At 38.1% G+C, this 24,229-nt stretch overlaps 1 protein-coding gene across 1 annotated transcript in view; it reads right to left on the minus strand.

The window, feature by feature from the left end:
• ntn1 (netrin 1) overlaps window positions 1-21,073 on the minus strand; it is a 71,235-nt gene extending 50,162 nt beyond the window's left edge. The window contains 1 exon segment of the mRNA NM_001078917.1: window positions 20,924-21,073. The gene's annotated coding sequence lies outside the window, so the exon portion shown is untranslated.
• Between the last annotated feature and the right edge of the window lie 3,156 nt (window positions 21,074-24,229).

Below are 24,229 nucleotides of genomic sequence, written 5' to 3' on the forward strand. Positions count from 1 at the left end.
ACTTCCCATATATAACTTAGATCTTACAAATTTTTCGGCTGTAACAGAGCAGTTATTTCTAAATCTAATTATAGGCCTTTTTCTTTTCTTGTACCTATTTACCAGTATATTTTAGTCCATATTAATAATATAAATTATTTCCTTTTTCTCTGAAACCAGTAGCTTTTACTTGATCCCAACCAAGAAAGAATGAATCCTTATTGCAGGTAAATCAATCCTATTGGGTTCATTTAATACATTTTAGTAAGACTAAGGTATGGAGATCCAAATTATTATACCCCTTATCTGGAAAACCTCAGGTCCCTAACATTCTGGATAACAGGTTCCATACCTAATGCCATACAGCACTTGAATGCATTAATATATTAATAAATACAGTTTTAGTTTCTGTTAAATGTGGGTTCCTATCTGTACAGATAGCTTTTGGTTTCTGATGTGATAGATCTGGCTTATACCAAGACCACCGCAGGCTGAGTATATTTATATACATTCCTAACAGTTTTTGTGTGTGTGTTCTTAGTGTGACCTCCAAAACTCCCATCGACTGCCATTCATTCCTAAAGAATAGCGCTTTGATTTAGTAACTCTGGATATCTAAGCCTGAATATGTTAATGGTTCAATATGCCGTTTAAACACCAAAATGCATATTTTGTAGCCCTAACAAAAGTGCATATAGCTCACATGCCTTAAGGTAGTAATTTGCAAGTAAACCGTCCAGTCCTACTGAAAGGCCAGCTAGTTCCAATGCCTTGAGAAATATAAAAGAGGTGGATAACCTTTGAATAGTGACAGTTCTTTGGTCTGGACCATTTTTCTTCCTTCTTGGCCTTTTGCTCTTCGGAATTCACTTGGTGGAATGAATTGTCTGCTTGGCTGGAATTCTATGATCCTGCCATATAGCGCTTTCTTTATTCCATTTTATCTTTTTCCCCATCATATTTGATGTATTTAAAAGAAATCTATTCTGTTTCTAATGGGGCGGTGTTTAAAAAAAAAAAGTGCTCATTCCTCACTGGGTTGTCATGCAAGAAGAGCACGTAGAAGTCATCTGTAACAGAAGTGGAAATCCGACAAATCTTTTTGGCCAGCGGGTTAGAACTTAAATTGCTGGAACCATAAAACATCATACACTTTTCTGACATATCTTATGGCCTCGTTTATTTTCTTGATCATTAAAAGAATAAAGGATTTAGGTCGACATAGAAAAGCAATGCCCAGCCCGTGTCCTGCAAACACTTAGGGGCTGATTCATCAAAGTACGAGTTTGAATTCCGAAATGGGTAAAATTTCTGATGATCGGAACGATCGAGCGAAAATGCTTACGAAAAAATCGTATTAGTCACGATAAAATCGTATTGGCGATCCGAAAGTCACAAACGATCGTAAACTGCGCAATACCCTTTCTGACTTTGAACCTTCTGTGCATGATTTTGGAAGCCTCCCATAGGAATCAATGGCACTCTGCAGCTCCAACCCGGCCCAAGGAAAGTCTCCCATAGGGCTCAATGGCACTCTGCAGCTCCAACCCGGCCCAAGGAAAGTCTCCCATAGGGCTCAATGGCACTCTGCAGCTCCAACCTGGCCCAAGGAAAGTCTCCCATAGGGCTCAATGGCACTCTGCAGCTCCAACCTGGCCCAAGGAAAGTCTCCCATAGGGCTCAATGGCACTCTGCAGCTCCAACCCGGCCCAAGGAAAGTCTCCCATAGGGCTCAATGGCACTCTGCAGCTCCAACCCGGCCCAAGGAAAGTCTCCCATAGGGCTCAATGGCACTCTGCAGCTCCAACCTGGCCCAAGGAAAGTCTCCCCTAGGGCTCAATGGCACTCTGCAGCTCCAACCCGGCCCAAGGAAAGTCTCCCATAGGGCTCAATGGCACTCTGCAGCTCCAACCTGGCCAAGGAAAGTCTCCCATAGGGCTCAATGGCACTCTGCAGCTCCAACCTGGCCCAAGGAAAGTCTCCCATAGGACTCAATGGCACTCTGCAGCTCCAACCTGGCCCAAGGAAAGTCTCCCATAGGGCTCAATGGCACTCTGCAGCTCCAACCCGGGCCAAGGAAAGCCTTCCATAGGGCTCAATGGCACTCTGCAGCTCCAACCCGGCCCAAGGAAAGTCTCCCAAAGATCTCAATGGCACTCTGCAGCTCCAACCCGGCCCAAGGAAAGTCTCCCATAGGGCTCAATGGCACTCTGCAGCTCCAACCCAGCCCAAGGAAAGTCTCCCATAGGGCTCAATGGCACTCTGCAGCTCCAACCCGGGCCAAGGAAAGCCTTCCATAGGGCTCAATGGCACTCTGCAGCTCCAACCTGGCCCAAGGAAAGTCTCCCATAGGGCTCAATGGCACTCTGTAGCTCCAACCCGGCCCAAGGAAAGTCTCCCATAGGGCTCAATGGCACTCTGCAGCTCCAACCCGGGCCAAGGAAAGCCTTCCATAGGGCTCAATGGCACTCTGCAGCTCCAACCTGGCCCAAGGAAAGTCTCCCATAGGGCTCAATGGCACTCTGTAGCTCCAACCCGGCCCAAGGAAAGTCTCCCATAGGGCTCAATGGCACTCTGCAGCTCCAACCCGGCCCAAGGAAAGTCTCCCATAGGGCTCAATGGCACTCTGCAGCTCCAACCTGGCCCAAGGAAAGTCTCCCATAGGGCTCAATGGCACTCTGCAGCTCCAACCTGGCCCAAGGAAAGTCTCCCATAGGACTCAATGGCACTCTGCAGCTCCAACCTGGCCCAAGGAAATTCACGATACTGAAGCTTGAATGAAACCAAAACTTTTGTACTCGGCGCGACAAATACGATTTTGTCGCACAAGTTGATGCACTTTTTTGTCACAAAGTACGAAAAAGTTGTGCAAATTAACAAAAAAAGTCGCAAAAAATATACACGGTACGAAAACATTGAAAAAATACAATTTTTTTGTATCCCGAAGCGCTCGTACTTTGATAAATGGACCCCTTACTGTATAAATGCAAACATTTGCTAAACTGTACTTGGATTATTATCGGCAATTATTTTAATTACGAAAAATTCTTTAGAAATAATTCATATAAACAGACCTGATTTTTTCATTGGAAGAATCAGCAAATGGATATGAAAAAAAAAATCGTAATGGGCAAAAAACATTCAGTATCTCAAGAACATTCTTAAATTATGAGCCAGGTGTGGATTCCCGCGTTTCACCTTTGTCACTCGTGTCATTTTTTTGATGCATGACATTTTTGCCATTTTGTGAATTCTCCGGCAAAATGGAACAGATTCACTCATCACTAATGAATAGGGATAAGCGAATCTGTCCCGTTTCACTTTGCCAGAAAATGCGTGGTATGAGAGGAAAATTTGTGGAACTGCAAAATTTCACGAAACTATTTGGCAATGGCGAAATGCAGAAATTCGCTGTGAATCCATGCCTGGCAAAAAAATTCGCTCATCACTACTAATGAACAAATGATAGATAGATTGTACGCCATTGCATTTTTCTTGTTATATTTTTCAACTATTCATTGAATGGTTTTATCTGTAGCCATTTGCATTCGTTGTGTCACAGCCAAATGTTTGACTTTTTTCATATTTAAAAAAAAAAAAAAAACTCTCAAGTTCCCTGAGTTATATTGTCCGTTCTGCCGACTCCCTGGCGAAGCACAGTTAAAAAATGTGCCCTCAGTTCACAAAAATGAGTGAAACATAATGACGTTCCGTGTGGTTAATAGATAGAAGCTACAGGAGCCCCGTGCCAATAACTCCCCGTCACTTCAGTAAAGCTTAACTGGAAATCGCAGTTTATTTCAGGCCAATATAAATTAAACTTGAAACTTGATTCAACATGATTATTTTTCCTTCCTTCCTTTTTTTTTTACTTACAATACTGACGATATGGAAAAATAAGACCATGTAAAACCAGAAACTCAATTGGAATTCACTAAACAATCACAAAAACAATTCTCTTTTTTTCAGACAAATTTACCTTATAAATGTATGATAAGAATTTGTTTTTCAACTACAATTTCAGTGTATGTTAAAGTACATAAGCTATAATTTTCTGTTGTTTGTTAATTGCTTTGATATGGAAATAAAAACTGTCAATAAAAAAAAAAGTACATAAGGAGCAGATATATCAACATTCATACTTTTGTTTCCTTGAATCTAACGTTTTTAGCACTAAAAATTGTGTATTTAGATTATTATTCTTACAGACAAATAATTCATTATTGGTGATGGGCGAAATAATTCGCCAAGCTTGGCTTTGCAGTGAATTTCTGCATTTTGCCAATGGTGGATTGTTTCACGAAACGGACAACAAAGTTCACCACGGGAAAATTACTGCGCTACCAAAAATTGTCACCCGCATCAAAAAAATTTGTCGCGCATGTAACAAAAATGTCTTGAAAAACAAAAAAATTGCTGCGCGCATTGTTTTTTTGACGCACTGATAAGTTTTTTGATGCACGAGTCACAGAAAAACTGACGAGCATTCGAAAAAAAGATGTGTGACAATATTGCTGTTTTGCAAGTTTTTGGCGAAGCGGACAGATTCGCTCATCACTATTCGTTATTTATTAAGTGTAAAAAACACGAAAAACTCTAAGAGAAAACGACACCATCTAAAAGCTGGCGAGGTGATTTAGAATCCATGGGAGCTGTTCTTAGTAAATAGTAAAATATTTATTAACTTCAAGGTTTTAGAAATTTTCGGATTTTTGCTTCTAATCACATGAACAAGGATTCGAAACTATTCGTATACGTGTTTGTTGCTTCTTAACTTCGGATTTTTAATAAATAAGGAAATATCCGTACTGTGAGTTTAGTCGAGGTTGAAAAAAAACCTCTAAAATTGCACAAATCTGAATTTTGATACATATGACCCTCATTTTTAAAAGTCAATATTAATTTAAATGTAATTTTTTCAGGTCTTTTATATACTTTTTTGAGAGCTGTATATTTGTTAAGAGCGAATCTGTCCCATTTGCTTTGCTGAAAAGTTCACAAAACGATAGGAAAATTTGCGAAACAGCGAAAAATCCGTGAAACACGTTTGTCGCATGCTTCTTTTTTTGACGCAACTATTTTTAATGCGACTGTGCCCATTTCGACATGACCGTGCTTATTTTTGATACGACTGCACCTTTTTTTGACGTGCGACTAAATTTTTTGCAACGGATTTTAGCTGACGTTTCGCAAAACAATTCACCGATGGCGAAATGCAGATATTCGCTGTGAATCCATGCATGCTGAAAAAATTTGTTCATCACTATTGTACATTTATCCTGGACAACATGCAGAAATATACAGAAGGAAAAACACTTTTCTCCATGAGCTTTACCTACAGGAACGCATTATATCACCATAATATTATACAAGTTCTATTTTTTCTAAGTTCCTGTAGAAAGAATGCTGCCTATATAAATATATAGAGAAACCAGCTAAACAGGCATGGATAAAAGGAATTTGTACGATCATTAATTCTGCTATTTAGCCGACAGATTTCTTAATACTGAAAACTCTTGAACTGAGCCAGTGAGTTACAGATTCAGGATATACAGCTGCAGCGAGGAACACTTCATTCTGCTCACTGACAAACACACATATTACAGTGTGAATGACCCATACATCATACTGACACACTGAATGTAAGACATGCCAGCTGAAAGATGTAATATTCCACAGTATTTGGTTGTGGGACCCAAGCACTTGGAAGAGGGGAAAGCAACTAAAACAGAGCTGGTGGATAATTCTGGGAGCTACAGCAGAAGAATCAGATTTCCACTGCACCATTTCATTTGTGATCAACATTGTTCTACACGATTTAGTATTTATCTAACCATGTCCAACAGGCAAATGACTCTAAAACCTCAAACGGTAATGTGTGGTTTGGGAAAAACCAATTAGAATGATCATTTCACTAATCCGAACCTGCTGTATTTACTACTTTGCTACAATTATATCATTTCCCACATTTATAAACGTTGCTACCTTAACAAGTTTAACTGTAGAGCTAAGAATTAGGAATGGAAAACTGATATATTAATTGACTTTATTTGTTATTTATTTCTTTTCTTTTAAACAGACAAGAACTTGGAATATGGTGCCAGTTGTCCGATGTACACTCAGCTATAGTGATAAGCAAATCTGTCCCTTTTGTTTCGCAGAAAAATTCACAAATCATTGAAAAGATTTACAAAACGGCAAAAATTATGTGCGTCAAAAATAAATGACGCCCAAAACATTTTCTTTGACGCATGATATTTTCGTCGTTTCGCCACTTTTCCGCAAAATGGACGACAAAGAATTGTCTCCCGCGTCAAAAAATTGCCGCCCGCATAAAAAAAATTGTTGTGTGCATAAAAAAGTTGCCTGTAAAAAAAAAAGCTCACGAAAAATTTGCAAATCCATGAAAAGATTTGCAAATTCTTTGCAAATCTTTTCAGATTTTTTTTGACACGTGACTTTTTTTTACATGCACAACAATTTTTTTCATGCCCGAAATATAATGAAGGAAAAATACTATTCTCCATGACGCTCCCATTTCGCAAACAAAATCCAAATAAATGCCAAAACATGGAAATTCGCCACAAATTCCCCATGCCTAGCGAATTCATTTCGCCCATCACTACTCAGCTATTATTTGTTTAAAAGGAAAACTGTACAACACTTAGGGGCTGATTTACTAAGACACGATTTCGAATCCGAATTGGAAAAATTCCGATTGGAAACGAACATTTTGCGACTTTTTCGTATTTTTTGCAATTTTTTCGGCGTCTTTACGATTTTTGCGTAAAAACGCGAGTTTTTCGGCGTCTTTACGATTTTTGCGTAAAAACGCAAGTTTTTCGTAGCCATTACGAAAGTTGCGCAAAGTCGCGATTTTTTCGTAGCGTTAACACTTGCGCGCAAAGTCGCGCCTTTTCCGTAGTGTTAAAACTTAAAAGGCGAGACGTTTTGCGCAAGTTTTAACGCTACGAAAAAATCGCGACTCTGCGCAACTTTTGTAATGGCTACGAAAAACTCGCGTTTTTACGCAAAAATCGTAAAGACGCCGAAAAACTCGCGTTTTTACGCAAAAATCGTAAAGACGCCGAAAAAAATCGCAAAATTACAGATCATTACGAAAAAAACGCAATCGGACGCATTCGGCCCGTTCGTGGGTTAGTAAATGTGCCCCTTAAGCTTATATATGCACCGTATGTATTGTATGAGTAAATTGTAGGATTCCGCTAACAAAATCCCTTTTTTTTTTTGGTTCTTGTCTGAATTTGATGAAAGTGTTTTTAGCTCTTGAACTTCCACATTGGGAAGTGGGTGGTCGTTGGGTGGAATGTTATCTATAGTATAATGCTATGATGCTTAGAAAAACACAATATAAATTAGAAAAATTCCATTACAAAAGGAAGATTAGAATGAGCTACCTCATACAGGGTTCAGGCAAATCTAGCCAGGCTGGTTAATGAAAAAAATCACATAAATCTCCCCCAGTTCTCAATTTCTACTCTGCTTTTGATCCCATTAATATCATCAAGATGGCAACTGCTCTTCATCCTGTACAAGTGCATTGGCGTGTCTGCCATCTTGATGCCAAAGCTGCCAACCTAAATCCCCCTTTTATTGTGCATGTGTGGGAAAATTCCATGCATCTGAAAGAACATTTTCAAATGCCCTTCAAAGTTGAAATAGAAAAACCTTAAGCCAGACAGGCAGGTTATGGATTTGGCACACTGGATCAGGATCTGAAATGGGGACATCTAAGGTGGCCACTCATCCCTTTAAATTAAATCCCTATAAGATCCAGGCTTGTGGGTCTGCTTACAAAGCAGTTAAAATGAATACTGCAGAATGCGCTGGTTTCCATGCAACCCTACAGTATGTATTTCAACTGAATAATAATCATCCCAAAAGCATGTGGAGTAGCGAGTAAGAGGCAGTGCTAAAGCCTGTGCTAAACTCTGAGAAAAGTCCATAAGAGAGTGTAATAGGTTACATGTATGGTTAATAATAATAGTACAAATAAACCCATTGGTTCATAAATACATTCAGGTATTACAATGTATGCAAACTCTTTTAAAAACAAATATAGAAGGAAAAGAGGTCACTGGTATATATATACATATAAGTGATGCCTCCAGGGTCTCTCCAGGGTGAACTGAATTACTTTTGCTAGTAAATGTATTAAAGAATAATAAAGTATCCGTATTACATGTTTGGCACATGATTTATTGTCAGAAAAATACCAGCAATATCCTTTTTTATTCTGGGCTAAACCTTGGATCAGATTAAACAACGCGATAAACTGAATATACATATAACTGTGAGTATGGGGCATTCATGAGGGGGGCAGGACATCCCCTTGTTCAATGCGAGTGCAATGAATACTGCTTGCGCTGTAGTATTATTATTATTTCTTAAACTGAACAGGGCAGAGAGAGAAACTGAAGCTACTGATTCTTAGGTTTCCATGGCATTGATAAACCCCCTGCATAATGCACCTCTGCTTATCTGTAAGCCAGAACTGTCACAACAAAGGGCTGAAGGGAGTGGGTTGTTTGTTTAGAGCTTTTTATCTCTATTTTAACTAGCTCAATTCATTACAGGGAATTCAGTAGGTGTGAAAGCAAAACACTGATCCACCGCTGCTTTACAATTAAAACAAACTAAGGAAATATGGGGGGGTTTCTTTGTTAAAGAATTGACAGTTCTATTTAAGTTCTAATTATTTCGCTTATGTTGAAATGGTGTATGTAGACGTATATTGTTCCTTTAAAACTAATATTCCAGTAAGGGGAGACAAATTCCCTTCTAGTACAGAAACCCATCAACTTCATGTGTTTCTTACCGCTGCCTTCAAGGCTATAACGTATTGTATAATCACGTACATGTTAATTCAGAAAATCATTGCTTTTCTTTAATAAAAAGACTTAGCAAGCTTTGGAATTGGCACAATTATAGATTGTTTTATAGCTCAGAAATCTAGGGCCAAAAACTGAAGCTTTATCTCTATTGAATAATAGAAGGGTGTTGGTGAAGAATTTCTACGTTGATGCTATTGACCATTAAAATAATAAGCTTTTTGTGTGATCTGTGATCTCAACTACAGCTCGTCAGGTATAATGAACTACTATTTCCCAGAATACTTTGCCATCCTTCTACTGACTGAGTGTGCTGGGAGGTATAGGTTGGCATGCTATAAACTTAAAATCAAAACTCTAAACTCTGTCTGTTTTGACCCTACATTTTGGCAAATACAGGTATAGGACCCATTATCCAGAATGCTCGGGACAAAGGGTATTCTGGATAAGGGGTCTTTCCATAATTTGGATCTCCATACCTTAAGTCTACTAAATAATCAATAAAACATTAATTAAACCCAATAGGATTGTTTTGCATCCAATAAGGATTATTTATATCTTAGTTGGGATCAATTACAACATACTGTTTTATTATTACAGAGAAAAGGGAATCAGTTTTAAAATTCTAAATTATTTGATTAAAATGGAGTCTATGGGAGATGGACTTTCTGTAATTCGGAGCTTTCTGGATAACGGGTTTCCGGATAAGGGATCCCATACCTGCATTTTATTTATAATCATAGTATTTTTATGGGTTTGTAAATACGTTTTATAAATAGAATCTTATCTAATTTTGGAATGAATAAATCAATGAAACATTTGGGTTGTTTAAATTCTAATACTACAAACTGGCTGCTGAGACTGCTGATGCCAGAAGGAAAATGTTGCTTTTGGCAGGTTATCGCAAGTCCTAATTTATTATGTTCCAATGGGTAAATATAACCTGTTGACAGTTCTTTTCCTGTTTTCACATTATATAAATTATCTGATACGGAGATAAGGAAGTACCGCCACTATACAGACAGCATAATCCTCTTCTGATTAAAGAGATATTCAAGTTTCCATGATCTAGCAAAAGCCAAGCCCTCGGTGTAATTACTTAACCCCGTAAGCAGCCGTCATTACTCATCTTAGTGCCTCAGAGACTAATTGAGGTGAAACAAATTGCGAGCAGTCCGTTATTTCTGTTCCAGATTACTTTACGTTCCAAAATATCTGGACTCTAATATATAAATTAAATGTTACAGGAAAGGTAAAGTAGATATTTATGCTATTTTGGTTTACATGGAGAGTGATACGGTGTATGGGATAAAAATATTCTTCTTTTATATTTACAATGGAAGCTTCTAAAGGGCTTCAGTGCCTTTAGTTGTCATAAATGGTGCAGAAGCCACTGCTGTCTATAAAGAGATATTTTAGCAGAGGCAGATAAAAGGGGAATCATGTATAACTATTAAAATAAAGAGAGTGTTCAAGCAAAATGTCTCTCACAGATGCATGCTCTCATTTTATAAAATTGTAGCTACTTGTGATTCTGTTATATGGATGTATGGAAAGTTCAAGCTGAAAAGTTCTAATGTAGCGGAAGTTCTGATGCTTTTAAGGGGAGGTTGAGCAGCTACAAAAAATTAAGATAAATACAAGGATCAGATCCACTAAAGGTACTTATTTTTATACAGGCTACTCCACCTAGTATAGGAGCAAAATCTATATCCTTACACTAAAACATTCTTAGCAGAAACCTCTTGCCCCAACTGATCAACAGTATCAGAGACATAGGCTTCAATACAGTCCAGCATACACCTTCATATACAATGGGGTAACTGGCGACTGTGATATAGGATATAACTACTAGTTCTTTATGTGTTATAAGGTTCCACAAAGTTAACATTCCAGCAGGTTCACACCATGGCCCCTAGACTAGACTAGAGAAAGGGCAATGTCCCCAGCTTTCTCCAGAGGGCTGAAGATGTGAGAGAATCCCCCTTCCAATGCAGTAATTGACCTTTTTGGCAGCATTAGTAGGCAGCATATAATCCACTATCCCCAATAAGCACAATACTGGCCACCCTCAGCATGCTAAGAGTTTCCATTAGGTCTAATTAGAACTTATTTATAGGAAGGGCAGGGCTATGTCCTATGTATTATAATGGTATGACTTAAAAAAAAAAAGTGTAGCAATCAAGTGTTTCAATATACTTATTCAAAAAGCTTATAAAACTAGAGGAAATTCACAAGCTCAAAGCGAAAGAAAAATTCTTGAGACAGCAAATGACTTGGATGTTTGTTAGGATTTGGCAGCAAAACCTTTACTAGTTCTATCTGCTCAGCACCTGCGAGATAATTCAACTGTAAACAGAAATAATTGCGATCCAGAGAAAGTGAAAAATGGAGTCAAATGGGAGAAACATTTGCATAAATCAGAACATGAATTCACATGTGAGACTCTATGTTAATCAGTTATTTAATTGCACATTTTGATTAAATTTAATGCCTTTCCCAGAAAGCAGATTTATTGTATACCCCACTCACCGGTGCAAAGTACAATATTTAAAAACTTTCAATGGTGAAAGCTCAATACTTTGGCAGGTTCCATAAACCTCTATCAAGTTCATGCAAAGAAAATAATTGCTCACATAGAGGAAAAATGGTTCACTTTGCGCTTATTGCCTCCATGTAACTTTCCCTGTTAGTGAGGCACATTGGCCGCTGGCAAGGAGACATATCCGTACTGTAGCAATAATGCATGGGAATGTGGCGCTAGATTTATTACTTTAATAGCAGCAGAGTTCACATATTGAACAAAGGTGCAAGTACATTTAAAACAAATATACCCAGGTGGCACATTTTTCTCTCCAGATGTTCAGACCTTTTTTTTATCAGTTAAGAGTGAGGAAATTCAAGCATCCCTTTCAAGTAACAGATCCAGTAATCTCTTGTGCGGTAATGTCACCTGAGTGCTCTAGTATTATATGTATTATTGTTAGGATTGTTTCCTGGTAAGTCGGAGGTGTTTCTCCAAACCCATTAAATGTAAATGAACTATAAATGTACAGGTATGGGATCCCTTATCCGGAAACTCGATATCCACAAAGCTCTGAATTACAGAAAGCCTGTCAACCATAGACCCCATTTTAATCAAATAATTCAGATTTTTAAAATTGATTTCCTTTTTCTCTGTAAAAATAAAACAGTGTTTTGTACTTGATCCCAACTAAGATATAATTAATCCTTACTGGATGTAAAATAATCCTATTGGGTTTAATTAATATTTTATTGATTTCTTAGTAGACTTAAGGTATGGAGATCCAAATTACGGAAAGACCCCTTATATCCTTGGTCCCGAGCATTCTGGATAACAGGTCCCATACCTGTATACAAAGATTTGACATGTGACATAGGAATTATTAACGGTGAAATGATGGATATTGTGAGATGAATAAAGAAAGTCGTGGGCACTTTAGGGTCTGCTTAGTTCAGAAGTTAATTACTTCTTTATCTTTATACATTTGGAGGCCCATTTACCAGCATTTTAATTTTTGTGGCTTTAGTGGTTTCTTAAACCATGATTAAAGTCGCTTTCTCTAAAAACCTGAACGCAAAGTGATTTATTATTTTTTTTAAAAATGCATGAACGAAAAAAACAGAAACCACAAATTTTTTGCTTTTTCAATGAATGGAATGTCCAAAAAATCCAGAAACCTCTAATACCACGAAGCAAAAGAAGATCTTTCAATTGGAAACAAACCAGATGCCCGCCGGATTTTTCACTGTTAATAATAAATGATGAAAAATCACATTTTTGAAAAGAAAAAATCATATTTTTTGTGCAAAAGAGACAAATTAAGAAAAAAAAAGAAATACAAACAATACCAAGTGCCCCTCTGATACTGATATGTGGTCCTTAACTTCTCCAAACAAACAAATACCTTAACAAATTCATGCTATATATTTTAGGGCTTTTACAAACACACATGTAATGCAATGTGCCAAGTGATAAAACAGAAGCAAAATTGACTAAAATGCAGTGTTATTTCTCAGAATCCCGGTGCCATTGTTTGAACCCACCAAATGGCGTGCGTCACAGTGTGCTCATGTTTAACCAAGTGCAAATTAGAGTCGCTTTTTGTAAATCCTGTGCAGCTCAGGTTTTTGTGGTGAAAATTGCATCACTTTCAGCATTCTCATGTACATGGCATCAATAATAGCACTCCTGTGTGATCTAGCATATGCACGTTGTGTAGGCACAACCTATTAAGGTTCGCAGTAATACCTTCCTAAGGCAAATGTTAATGCCAGGGTTCCCTTGCCTTTCTGTAGTTCACAAGTGAGTGTGCACTGTTGAGTAGGCTGAACCAACACAGCGGCAATTAAGGTGTTAAGGATCATGTATGGGCACAGCTACCCTTGCTAATAAAATGTAAAACTGTGCAGTCAATTTTAGTGTTTTTCACCTGCACCCACATTTGTAAATGAGCCCTAATGGGTGTCATTGCTATCTCTGGAAATATGGGGTCTTCATTCCCTGGCACGTCAGGTAAGGCCCTGGGGCACAGTTTTCTTTAAAAAAACATACAGGTATGGGACCTGTTATCCAGAATGCTGGGGACCTGGAGTCTTTCCATAATTTAGATCTCCATACAAGTCTACTAAAATCATTTTAAAATTAATTAAACCCAGTAGACTTGTTTTACTTCCAATATGAGTTAATAATATCTTAGTTGAGATCAAGTACAAAGTACTGTTTTATTATTACAGAGAAAAAGGAAATCAATTAAATATTATAGTTATTTGCTTATTATGGTATGGGGCCTGTTATCAAGAATGCTTGGGACCCGGGGAAAAAATAAAAATGTATAAAATTAGAATTATTTGCTTCTAATTGAGTCTATGGGAGATGGCCTTCCCGTAATTCAGAACATTCTGGATAATGGGTTTTTAGATAATGGATCACAAACCTGTAATAGAGTATATTGAAGATGGGCCTTTCTGTAATTAAGGACTTTCTGGATAACGGGTTTCTGTACTTTAATAAGGGCTTCTTACTTTGGTGTTCAAGTTTTTTATTTATTTGAAAAAAATGCAGAATGTTTTTAAACTGCAAATCATTTAAAAACTCCAAAAATGCTATCTCTATATTTCAGTATATATATCGGCTTTCCTTCTCATTTCCATCTCCCGTCCTTTCTAATCTTGCAAACGCAAACAAGCGTGGAAAACGTGCAAATAAACACGGAGCTCAATGAGTCCTCATCACCATTAATGTCTCCCAAGGAACTCATTTTCAAAACGCTTAACAATTGTCAGCCGGGGCAAAAGCGTTCCCAACCAAATTGGGTTGCAATGCGTTCCCTGGGAATAAATTGCTTTTGGATGCTTTCTAGGGGTTTTCCACTCCCATTATACACATTAAGCTAAATAGTTAGAAATTGTGTGTTTCTTACTAAACCTTTTTAATGAGAATTCATCTGCTGAACAGTTTAATATTAAAAAATGGCGTAGAATGCACACAAAGAATGCAATGTATTTCTATGTATTTCTACTGTGTATATATTATTATTATTATTACTAACAAGTATTTATAAAGCGCCAACATATTCCGCAGCGCTGTACAGTAGGTGGGTTTCATACATTGGACATACAGAGTAACATATAAAGCAATCAATAACCAATACAAGAGGTGAAGAGGGCCCTGCCCAAAAGAGCTTACAATCTACAAGGAGAAAGGGTTGAGACACAACGTGTATGTATATATATATATATATATATATATATATATATATACGCACACACAGGGTGTCAGTCATGAGTCTGTTTCTGCTAAATTCAAACCTCAAAGATTTATGCCAAAATGAATCATAACAATAATGTTAATTCTTTCAGCTGCCCAAGGTTTTCTTTTGAGATTGTAATATTTAGACTTTTTTTTTTATTAAATTGCTAAAACGGATCTTACACAGTCAGTGGCCGGTCAGCAGGAAATTTGCCAAGAAAAACTGATGGCACATTTCTTGGTGAATCTTCCCTGACATACAACTGTAGCCACAATTATCAACAAACATTCACAATATAGCGCCAAGAACAAAAAATACATTAACTCAAAAATACACTAAAAATGAATTTGCGACCTGCAGATGTTTAACTGTGATAATTCAGAGGTTCAAGGGAACTTTTGATGCTCAGTCCACTAGAGTCGATATACAATATAACTCTCCCTCCATGGGAGGAGGCAAACCTCCAATTAGTTTTTCTATAAAAACTTGCGATCTTTCTGCAGATTGCAAGCAGATTACAAGCTTTCACAGCAGATTACAGCAGATTTAAGATAACCAAAACGCTGAATTGGGCAGAGTTCCCTTCAAAATCCAGCAGCAGATACTGCCAAAAACTCATAGCATTAAACAAAGCATTAAAAAAAATTATCTAATCCCCAAATTTACATCAGTATGTAACAATCAATATAACTGAACAATCTTTCAATTATATTTCTGGGGGGGTGAAAATGTGATAAATAACCTCTTCATCAATGCCCCCCTATGTGTCCTCCTCCTTGAAACCAAAAAAAAAATTGATCACCCGTATCAAAATCAAATTTGACAACCCAAAGCTGCCTAATTGCTTCAGTTTTGTATTTTTGGAAAACAATTCCAAAATTAATCTCTTCTGGGAACTTCATTATTCTGTGTATGTTTTGCTGGCTTTATCCAGTTGGTCGTATTTGTATAGAAAAAATCATTTCAGCATTAAATAAACCCAATAGGGCTGTTCTGCCCCCAATAAGGGGCAATTATATCTTAGTTGGGATCAAGTACAGGTACTGTTTTATTATTACAGAGAAAAGGGAATCATTTAACCATTAAATAAACCCAATAGGGCTGTTCTGCCCCCAATAAGGGGTAATTATATCTTAGTTGGGATCAAGTACAGGTACTGTTTTATTATTATAGAGAAAAGGGAATCATTTAACCATTAAATAAACCCAATAGGGCTGTTCTGCCCCCAATAAGGGGTAATTATATCTTAGTTGGGATCAAGTACAGGTACTGTTTTATTATTACAGAGAAAAGGGAATCATTTAACCATTAAATAAACCCAATAGGGCTGTTCTGCCCCAATAAGGGGTAATTATATCTTAGTTGGGATCAAGTACAGGTACTGTTTTATTATTACAGAGAAAAGGGAATCATTTAACCATTAAATAAACCCAATAGGACTGTTCTGCCCCCAATAAGGGGTAATTATATCTTAGTTGGGATCAAGTACAGGTACTGTTTTATTATTACAGAGAAAAGGGAATCATTTAACCATTAAATAAACCCAATAGGGCTGTTCTGCCCCCAATAAGGGGTAATTATATCTTAGTTGGGATCAAGTACTGGTACTGTTTTATTATTACAGAGAAAAAGGAAATCATTTTTAAAAATATGAATTATTTGATTAAAATAAAGTCTATGGGAGATGAACTTACCATAATGTATATTACGGATAACGTATCCCTAACCTATATATATATAGCAAATATTCTCGCTGCATTTGCTAATTATTAAATATGCACATTTGCAAAGAAAAAAAAAAACAGCAGACAAAAGATCTATGATCTGTCCTAAATCTTATTTATAAAAGAAAAAATGTCCCTTGATAAATAAGACACTTGTTTTACTAATATAGATGACTAATGTATATCAAAGGCATGGTGACACGTACAGTAAGATGTTTAGACTTTGCTTTAATGTGCAATATCCAGCTCTTGCAGAACTACAGAGTTCTAATTGCCCTCAGCCAAGAGGCAGTTGTGCTCTGCTCTTACAAGGGATAAAGGATATATAACATATAATAAATAGTTTGCCTTACAATTAAACTCCTTTACCATTTTCAGTGCTTTCATCTTGCTGGTACAATCTTTTATTGTTGCATTTTTATAGCTGTGTTGCCTACTAAACAGTAAGAGCCAAATTAATTTACTGAAATATGTCATTCATATAAAAACCTACGCCATGGATTTGATGTTCTGTTACGTCAAAAATCATAGTATTATAATTTTACAACAAAAAAAAACTATATAAAGGGCAGACCAGATGTGGTTTATATATTATTTATGATTGTTTAATATATGAGTATACAATAACTAATGTTCATTTGGCGTGCCCATAGCTGTATATTTTAATGTGACAGTCAGTAGCCGCCTGGTTTAAGACATGTGTAATAGTCATAGTCCAACATAATAGAGACTTCTCCTACACTGACCCGTCTCACTGCTAACAGCTTCCCTGAATTGCATTACAGGACCCCCAGCCACTTTAGGGATTCAGGGACTGATGTTGATCTCAGTGTACGGGGGCCGATGCACTTGTATAACTGTCACTCCCTTTCCATCTGAAAGGAGTCAATGCCTGTTCTAGAAAAATGCCATGTTAAAGGTTTAGAAACGCTGCCAAGATTGAAGGAGGCAGAACCCTTTGAATGTGAACTGCCGGAGCCCTCTTACAGTAGGCTTTCTCAGGGGGGAAGCGAATGTGAGGACACGCAGGAGGCATTTATATGCAGGAAACAGGGCCATTTCTGGGACCTCTCTAGTGTTACTAAGTTACACAACATTGTTCGGATTAAACTGCTGTGAAATCACTCGGCAAATGAGGGTCCTTCCTAGAAACACAACAAAGACTCCCATGCTCTTCAGAAGTTTAGTTATAGGGAACAGTTACACACTCCCAAACCTGACATGATTATTTTTTAAAGAAATCATTATAGCAAGCTATGGCGATAGCACAATGTATTAAGCAGCTTCTCAGTTGCTTAAGAAATCAATTTAAGGATCCCAAAAACTGTGCAAAGGCTTCATATTGTTTATCAGCTGCTCATCAGTCTGGGCCCCTCTGACTTCCAGGGCCCTCGCAAGGCACAGTTCAGCTTCTTCTATGGCACTGCTTGTCAGACTTTTTTCTTCATCTTCCCCTTGAAGATCTAACATTTGGTCAGGACAGATATATAGAAACTATGGCTATATTATCCATTCAGCCACTTATTAGCCATTTATCTACACATATGCCACTCTTGCTAAACCTTTCTGGCTCTCAGGCTAATCTATTTCTCAGTTCCATTGCCCCTGCAGCAACTTTAAGAAAGAAATTCTATTCGTGGCAATTGGGAAGGGACTGAACGTGTGGGGGAGTTTTATAATATAAAGAGATATCAGCTGTGGCAAAGAAAGTATTTTATTAATATGTTTCCCAGCTGTTGTTGGACTACAACTTCCAGAATCCTCTGCTAAAGGTCAGGTAGTCGTAGCACAACTTGGGGGCTACAAACTGTGCAAGCTGGATACATAATATGCCCCCAAGTCTCTGGTTCTCTTCCAACCACAAAGTCAATTTTTATTAAAAAAAAATGTTTTTTATAAGGGTCTCTAGGCTTATAGAAAGATTTTAAATGGGGATTGAGACTATATTGCCATTAACAACTATACTGGGTTCGTAAACACTCTCCTAACCTTGAAAACAAAAGTTGGCTTGTTGAACTACAGCTCACAGAAGACTGAGGAATAGCCCGGACTTGTACTTAGCAGCTGGAAGACCCCTGATTTATAGCCTGCTGACTGGGAAGACCATCAAAAAGAAATAGCTTTCTTCAGCTTGCAGAACTGCTACACATTCTACATCCTTAGTTCATCCAGTGGGCACCCGTGTGTAAGAGTTGTACGTACTGCTTCAAATTTAAAAACAATGGCAGATTCCTGAGAACCTACATGATTCAAGGTTTGCTCCATATGGCTGGCATTATATCTATTGACACCCTGGAAATGATTATATTACCATTTACACACGGCTATAAGTTTTAATCTGTTTCATTTCTGCGTTGTCTATGGAAGATCAGACCACAAGGAGTTAACCATATTTGACACTCAATACAGTTCATTGCTAATGGTCTTAAAGCATATTCATTTCCACTTTACAAAAGGAGCAGCTCTAGCATCCTGGGTAGGACTGCAATATGATAATGGGGTTTACCTGTAATGCATGGGCAGCAGGTGAGCAGGTGTTCTCTAACCTGTGAGCTTTCACAATGGCTGGGGAAACAGTGCTGCCGTGCCTAAACCCACCCATTAAGAATGCTCACACATGACAAAATACATATTGGAATGCTTGCTTTATATGTTACATGAGGTCTTTTATCTACTAGCACGCACTTAATGGATGAATCGGGATAAAAGTTTTATTTAAAGGAATAGCACTTGACAAAAAGCTTCACGCATTTTGTGCCTAGAAAGGGCATTTAATCATGGGCCACGTTTCTGATTATACCTGGTCCCCACACCAAAAGCCTTGGGAATGTGCAACTGGACCTCTATGTACCCTTTGGTCAGTCTATTAACTTCTATTCACTGGTCTGACATGATTTGGAATTATACGTGTAGTTATTTTATCTAGCAGTATTGCAAGGAAAATGCTCAAATGTGTAAGCTCTTTTGAGCAGAGCCCTTTAATCCTATATGTTATTCTGTAACCTTTTGTTAAATGATTGTAATAAATATACAGTATATTCCTGTAAACTGCTCTGTTGTTTTCTGCCAACATATAAATAAATTATAATGATGAATTACTGTTTAGATTGTAAGCTCTACGGGGCAGGGACCGCCATCCTCCTGTCTCTTTGACACTTAGCTCAGGGAATCTTTAATTCAACTGTACTTTGTGTTTATTTGCATTCATTATTGTACTTTGTATATATGTGTATATTATTGTACTTGTGTTTATATGTATTTATTATTGTAATGACTCCTGTTTGTTCTATTAATGTATTGTTCTGCTGCAGCGTACATAAGTAGCACTATATATATATATATATATATATATATATATAGAAGTCCAATAGCAGCAGGCACTCACGTTAAATGTAGTCTTAATTTGCCTGGGTGCAGTCATTCAAAACAATGGTACATGCAGGAAAAATAAGTGAAAAAATAAAGTTGATTTTATTGAAGCGTACAGCTAACGTTTCGCCTGTTTCCACAGCCTTTTTAAAGTATGTATATATAAATACATATACATACTGTTCATATCTAAACTAATTAAAAATAATACAATAATAACACAGTATCTGAAACACAAATCCCCCAAAGCTGCAGTTTAATGAGCAACCCCTCACACCTTCCTTATACCATTAAAGTGTTCAGGTATCCATCCCGGCGTGTATAGAGCTGTTTACCCCAAGCAATTGGAGTTAATGTATAAACGACACCAGCGGACTTTACTAAAAACCTTTAGACTTAAACGAGAGGATTTAACAAATTTTTATTGCTGTTCATAACATGAGTGTTTGTTAAGAGTGAGCCCTAAACAAACAATTAGTTATGGTCTGCCGATCAAGCTGCGAGATGTCTGTGTGACTGCACCCAGCGCTGTGTATCACATCTGCAATTATTTCTGTGCTTTTGCCTAATACTTTAATGGGCCCTTTAACATACGGCAAATACTGTATACGTTTACAATTGACTTGAGATGTTTCTCAATAACAATTGCAGGTGTGAATATTGCACATGTTAATTGTTGCGAATGTGCTTTTTTTCTTTAATTTATCAATTTTTTTATAATAATTCGGTTGCATTAACCTCAATCCTTTTCATTATTATTGGAGTCTATTTATAAAAGGAGGCTGCTAAAGTTATCATAATGTGTGACAGGGAAAATACAAACCCAAACCCATCAATGGCACATTCCAAATTGTCCATATTTAACATTATATTAATACTAAATTCATGTAATATAAATGTACCTATTTTTAAGTATTAATGCTTTGTAAATAGATATATTAACACACTTTATTTCACTATTTTTCAGCTTTTCAGATCCTAATTGGTAACGTTGCACTGTAAATGTAGTCCCCACGAGGATATATGAATTAGCCTGAACCATGAAACACATTAACCCTTTGCAAAGACACAATCAATTTTACAGAGAGGGCAGAGAATACCCCAAAGGTGGTGCAGTACCTTTAAAAGCAACTGCCTGAAATAATATCATTAATATTGGAGGCAAATGCAGGACAATGAGTATGTGCCAAAAGGGAAACAAGACAAAACATTATCTGCCACTTACCATTGTGTTGACATCTGTTTTTCGCTGAAGTGTCCACTGCAGTTGTTCTAAAATTCTGTCATTTGGGTGAAATCACCCATAGCCCTGCTATTACTTGGAAATGAAAGTTTTCCCCTCTTTCACTTCATCTCTAGGAGTGTGTCACACACTCACACTCACACACATACACAGGCAGATATGGACAGCAAGACCTCAACTGCTTATTCCTCTCTTCCCCCAGAGTTGATTGGAGAGCTGAGTCTGTGCAGGATGGTCGGTTTCATTTGATACCAGAGCTGGTTGGTAGGGCCATTCAGAGCCTGCGAGTCATTACATCATGGGAGGGGAGGGCTAAAGTTAAAGTAGTGTGTGCCTGTCTGGAGGGGTGGGGGGGGGGGGGGTAGAGGAAGACAGATGGGAGAAAACTAGCATAGGTGATGGTTTTGTAAATATACAGTTGGGAGGATGAGCTCATGTCAGCCTTAATAATTCCCAGTTGCATGAACCATATGTTTGTCCGTCCAGACACTGGTAGTCTTATTTGCATATATTTTTGAGTATAAGCCTGTACATTCACTCACTTGACACTACTGTCTGCACAAAGAAAAAATCTATATGAGTTATTTATTTAGGGACCAGTCCATGCCTTCATAGGAAGATAGGTGCTGACGTCACAATCTGCAATTCAGTATCTGTTGATACCGTCTGGTCGTGCAGTATGATAATGTCATTGCATATTATATAGAATATATTTCAAGCAAGTCTATAGTACATATATATATATATAAGTATATACAAAGGCAAGAGGTACTCTGCACTCACCCATTATCAATATACTAAGGTCATTCTGTGCACTAAGCTACAAAGAAATGCCCTCCCTTTAGGCAAATCAGGGAATGTTTGCCCATATATTGCAATATACTTCAAGCTGGCCAACTACGTAAGTCATCCCCGGTCTGGCCAGTCCTACACTCACTTTCATCTGATTCATTATACATTTTTTCACAGGGACTGAGTTTTGTGGTCACACCCCTGCCTAAAGGTTTCAAATTTAGTAGTGTGCTTTCCCTTTTTTCGACATACAGGTATGGGGCCTGTTATCCAGAATGCTCAGGGTTTTACGTATAAGGGGTATTTCTGTAATTTGGATCTCTATACCTTGGATCAAGTTTCAGCAGTACAAGTTATTGTTATTATTACAGAGAAAAAAGGAAATTATTTTTAAAGATTTCAATTGCTTGATTATAATGGAGTCTATAGGAGATGGCCTTCCTGTAAGTTGGAACTTTCTGGATAACAGGTTTGTGGATAACAGATCCCATGCCTATATGCATATAAATATACGCCACAGCTGTAGCCTAACATTGGGCACATACAGGCCAACTCCTGTAAAGTTCTATACATCAGAACAATGCTATTTGCTTAGATGCACAGAAGGCGGAATGGCATGTAGCTCTTGCTTTGGCCCATGACAATACAGATTGCAAGGAAACACAGGATATCAGCATCCCCTTCTCGTAGCTGGCACATGTGTCGAAAAAGAATTTCAGTCTGCCGACAGTTGAATTGCACAGTGGCTGTCAATCAAGGGGCCCACACACTGAGCGATGGTGCCTACAGTTCCCACCTGTGTCTATACCACATTCACTGGTTTTCCCCAATGAAAGTTGCCAGCCTTATGCTTGAGCCAGATCTGCCTTTTAAAAACATGATTTGGCCCAGACTTCTTATTTATTTTATGTATTATTGCTGCTGACAACTTTACAGTTCTATATTAACTGAAAACAGGGAAACAGTACAATGAAACTGCACGCCAAGAACCTTCTCTTACGGGAGAAAAATAGAAAATTCATATTTTTTTAGAAAATATTTTGGACATCTGTACCACTGATATGTATTTCTGTATATGATATATTAGCAAAGCAAATAGAAGAACCCTTACAATTACAATAACTAAATCCTTGTTTTTTAAGCCACCCCCCTTCACTTTGTCTCTGTGTATCAACCTGTTCCAAAAGCTTTTCATTCAGACAGCCCTATCCCTACCCCATGTAATGGCAGAGGAGAAAAAGTGTCTCCTATAATGGGAAACTAAAGGTGGCCCACCGTGGGTGGGCAATATTGGACTAATTCAATTGTTTGGCCCTAGGAGGCATTGGCATCAAACCTGCCCAATTGAGATCTGGCCAAATTTAGGCCAGCTATAGGTTGTGTAGGCCCATCAGGGGTGGCCATACATGGGCAGACAAGCTGCCAAATTGGTCTGAAGGACCCGAATTGGCAGCTAAAATTTGCCCGTGTATGGCCACCTTAAAAAACGAATATGTTGTACACTAGTAATAAAGTCACAAAAATGTGTAGAACTTCATAACCCAATAAAATACTTCACTCATCTCTGATCTGAATAAGGCATCTGGAATACATTAACTATATTAAAGCTTGCTTAGTGAAGGGGTTAAAAGGAAATCCTACCCAAGTGGCAAGGCAAGGATTTTAATACAAGTGTGGCAACAGTCATTGTTGTAAGGCAGTGCTGTCCAACTTCTGTTGTACCGAGGGCCAGAATTTTTCCGACCTACGTGGTGGAGGGCCGATAATGGAAGACAGTTTGACCACTCCCCTTTTTGAAACCGCACCCACTTGAAACCACACCCATGTTATCACATGACCATACCCATATTAATGGTTGTAGTACAGCAAAAACCTGCCATACTCTTCCTGCCCTACCCTGCCTGTGTGCCATACTCTGCCTGTCCTACCCTGCCTTTGTGTGTGCCATACTCTGCCTTCCCTACCCTGCCTGTGTGTGCCATACTCTGCCTGCCCTACCCTGCCTGTGTGCCATACTTTCACTGTGTGTGCCATTCTTGGCTGGTTTGTGCCATACTTGGCCTATGTGTGCCATACTCTGCCTGCCATACCCTGCCTGTGTGTGCCATACTCTGCCTTCCCTACCCTGCCTGTGTGTGCCATACTTTCACTGTCTGTGCCATTCTTGGCTGGTTTGTGCCAAACTTGGCCTGTGTGTGCCATACTCTGCCTTCCCTACCCTGCCTGTGTGTGCCATACTCTGCTTGCCCTATGCTGCCTGTATGGAACACACAGGCAGCCTACAGTGACACAATGCTGGCACTGCTCCTACAGTCTGCACAATAACTATATATTAAAAAACTTTTTAATTGCAGTACCACCTCAGTATATGTTCTTTTTGTGGTATGCAGGGATTATTTGTGGGTTTCTACTGCTCCAGAGGTGTGAACAGGGGAACAATGGGGGTGATAACAGCCTGAGCCTGAGGTGTGAACACTGCAGGGGGTGAACAATGCA

Source organism: Xenopus tropicalis, chromosome 7, assembly GCF_000004195.4.
Source record: "Xenopus tropicalis strain Nigerian chromosome 7, UCB_Xtro_10.0, whole genome shotgun sequence".
Classification (NCBI taxonomy): domain Eukaryota; kingdom Metazoa; phylum Chordata; class Amphibia; order Anura; family Pipidae; genus Xenopus; species Xenopus tropicalis.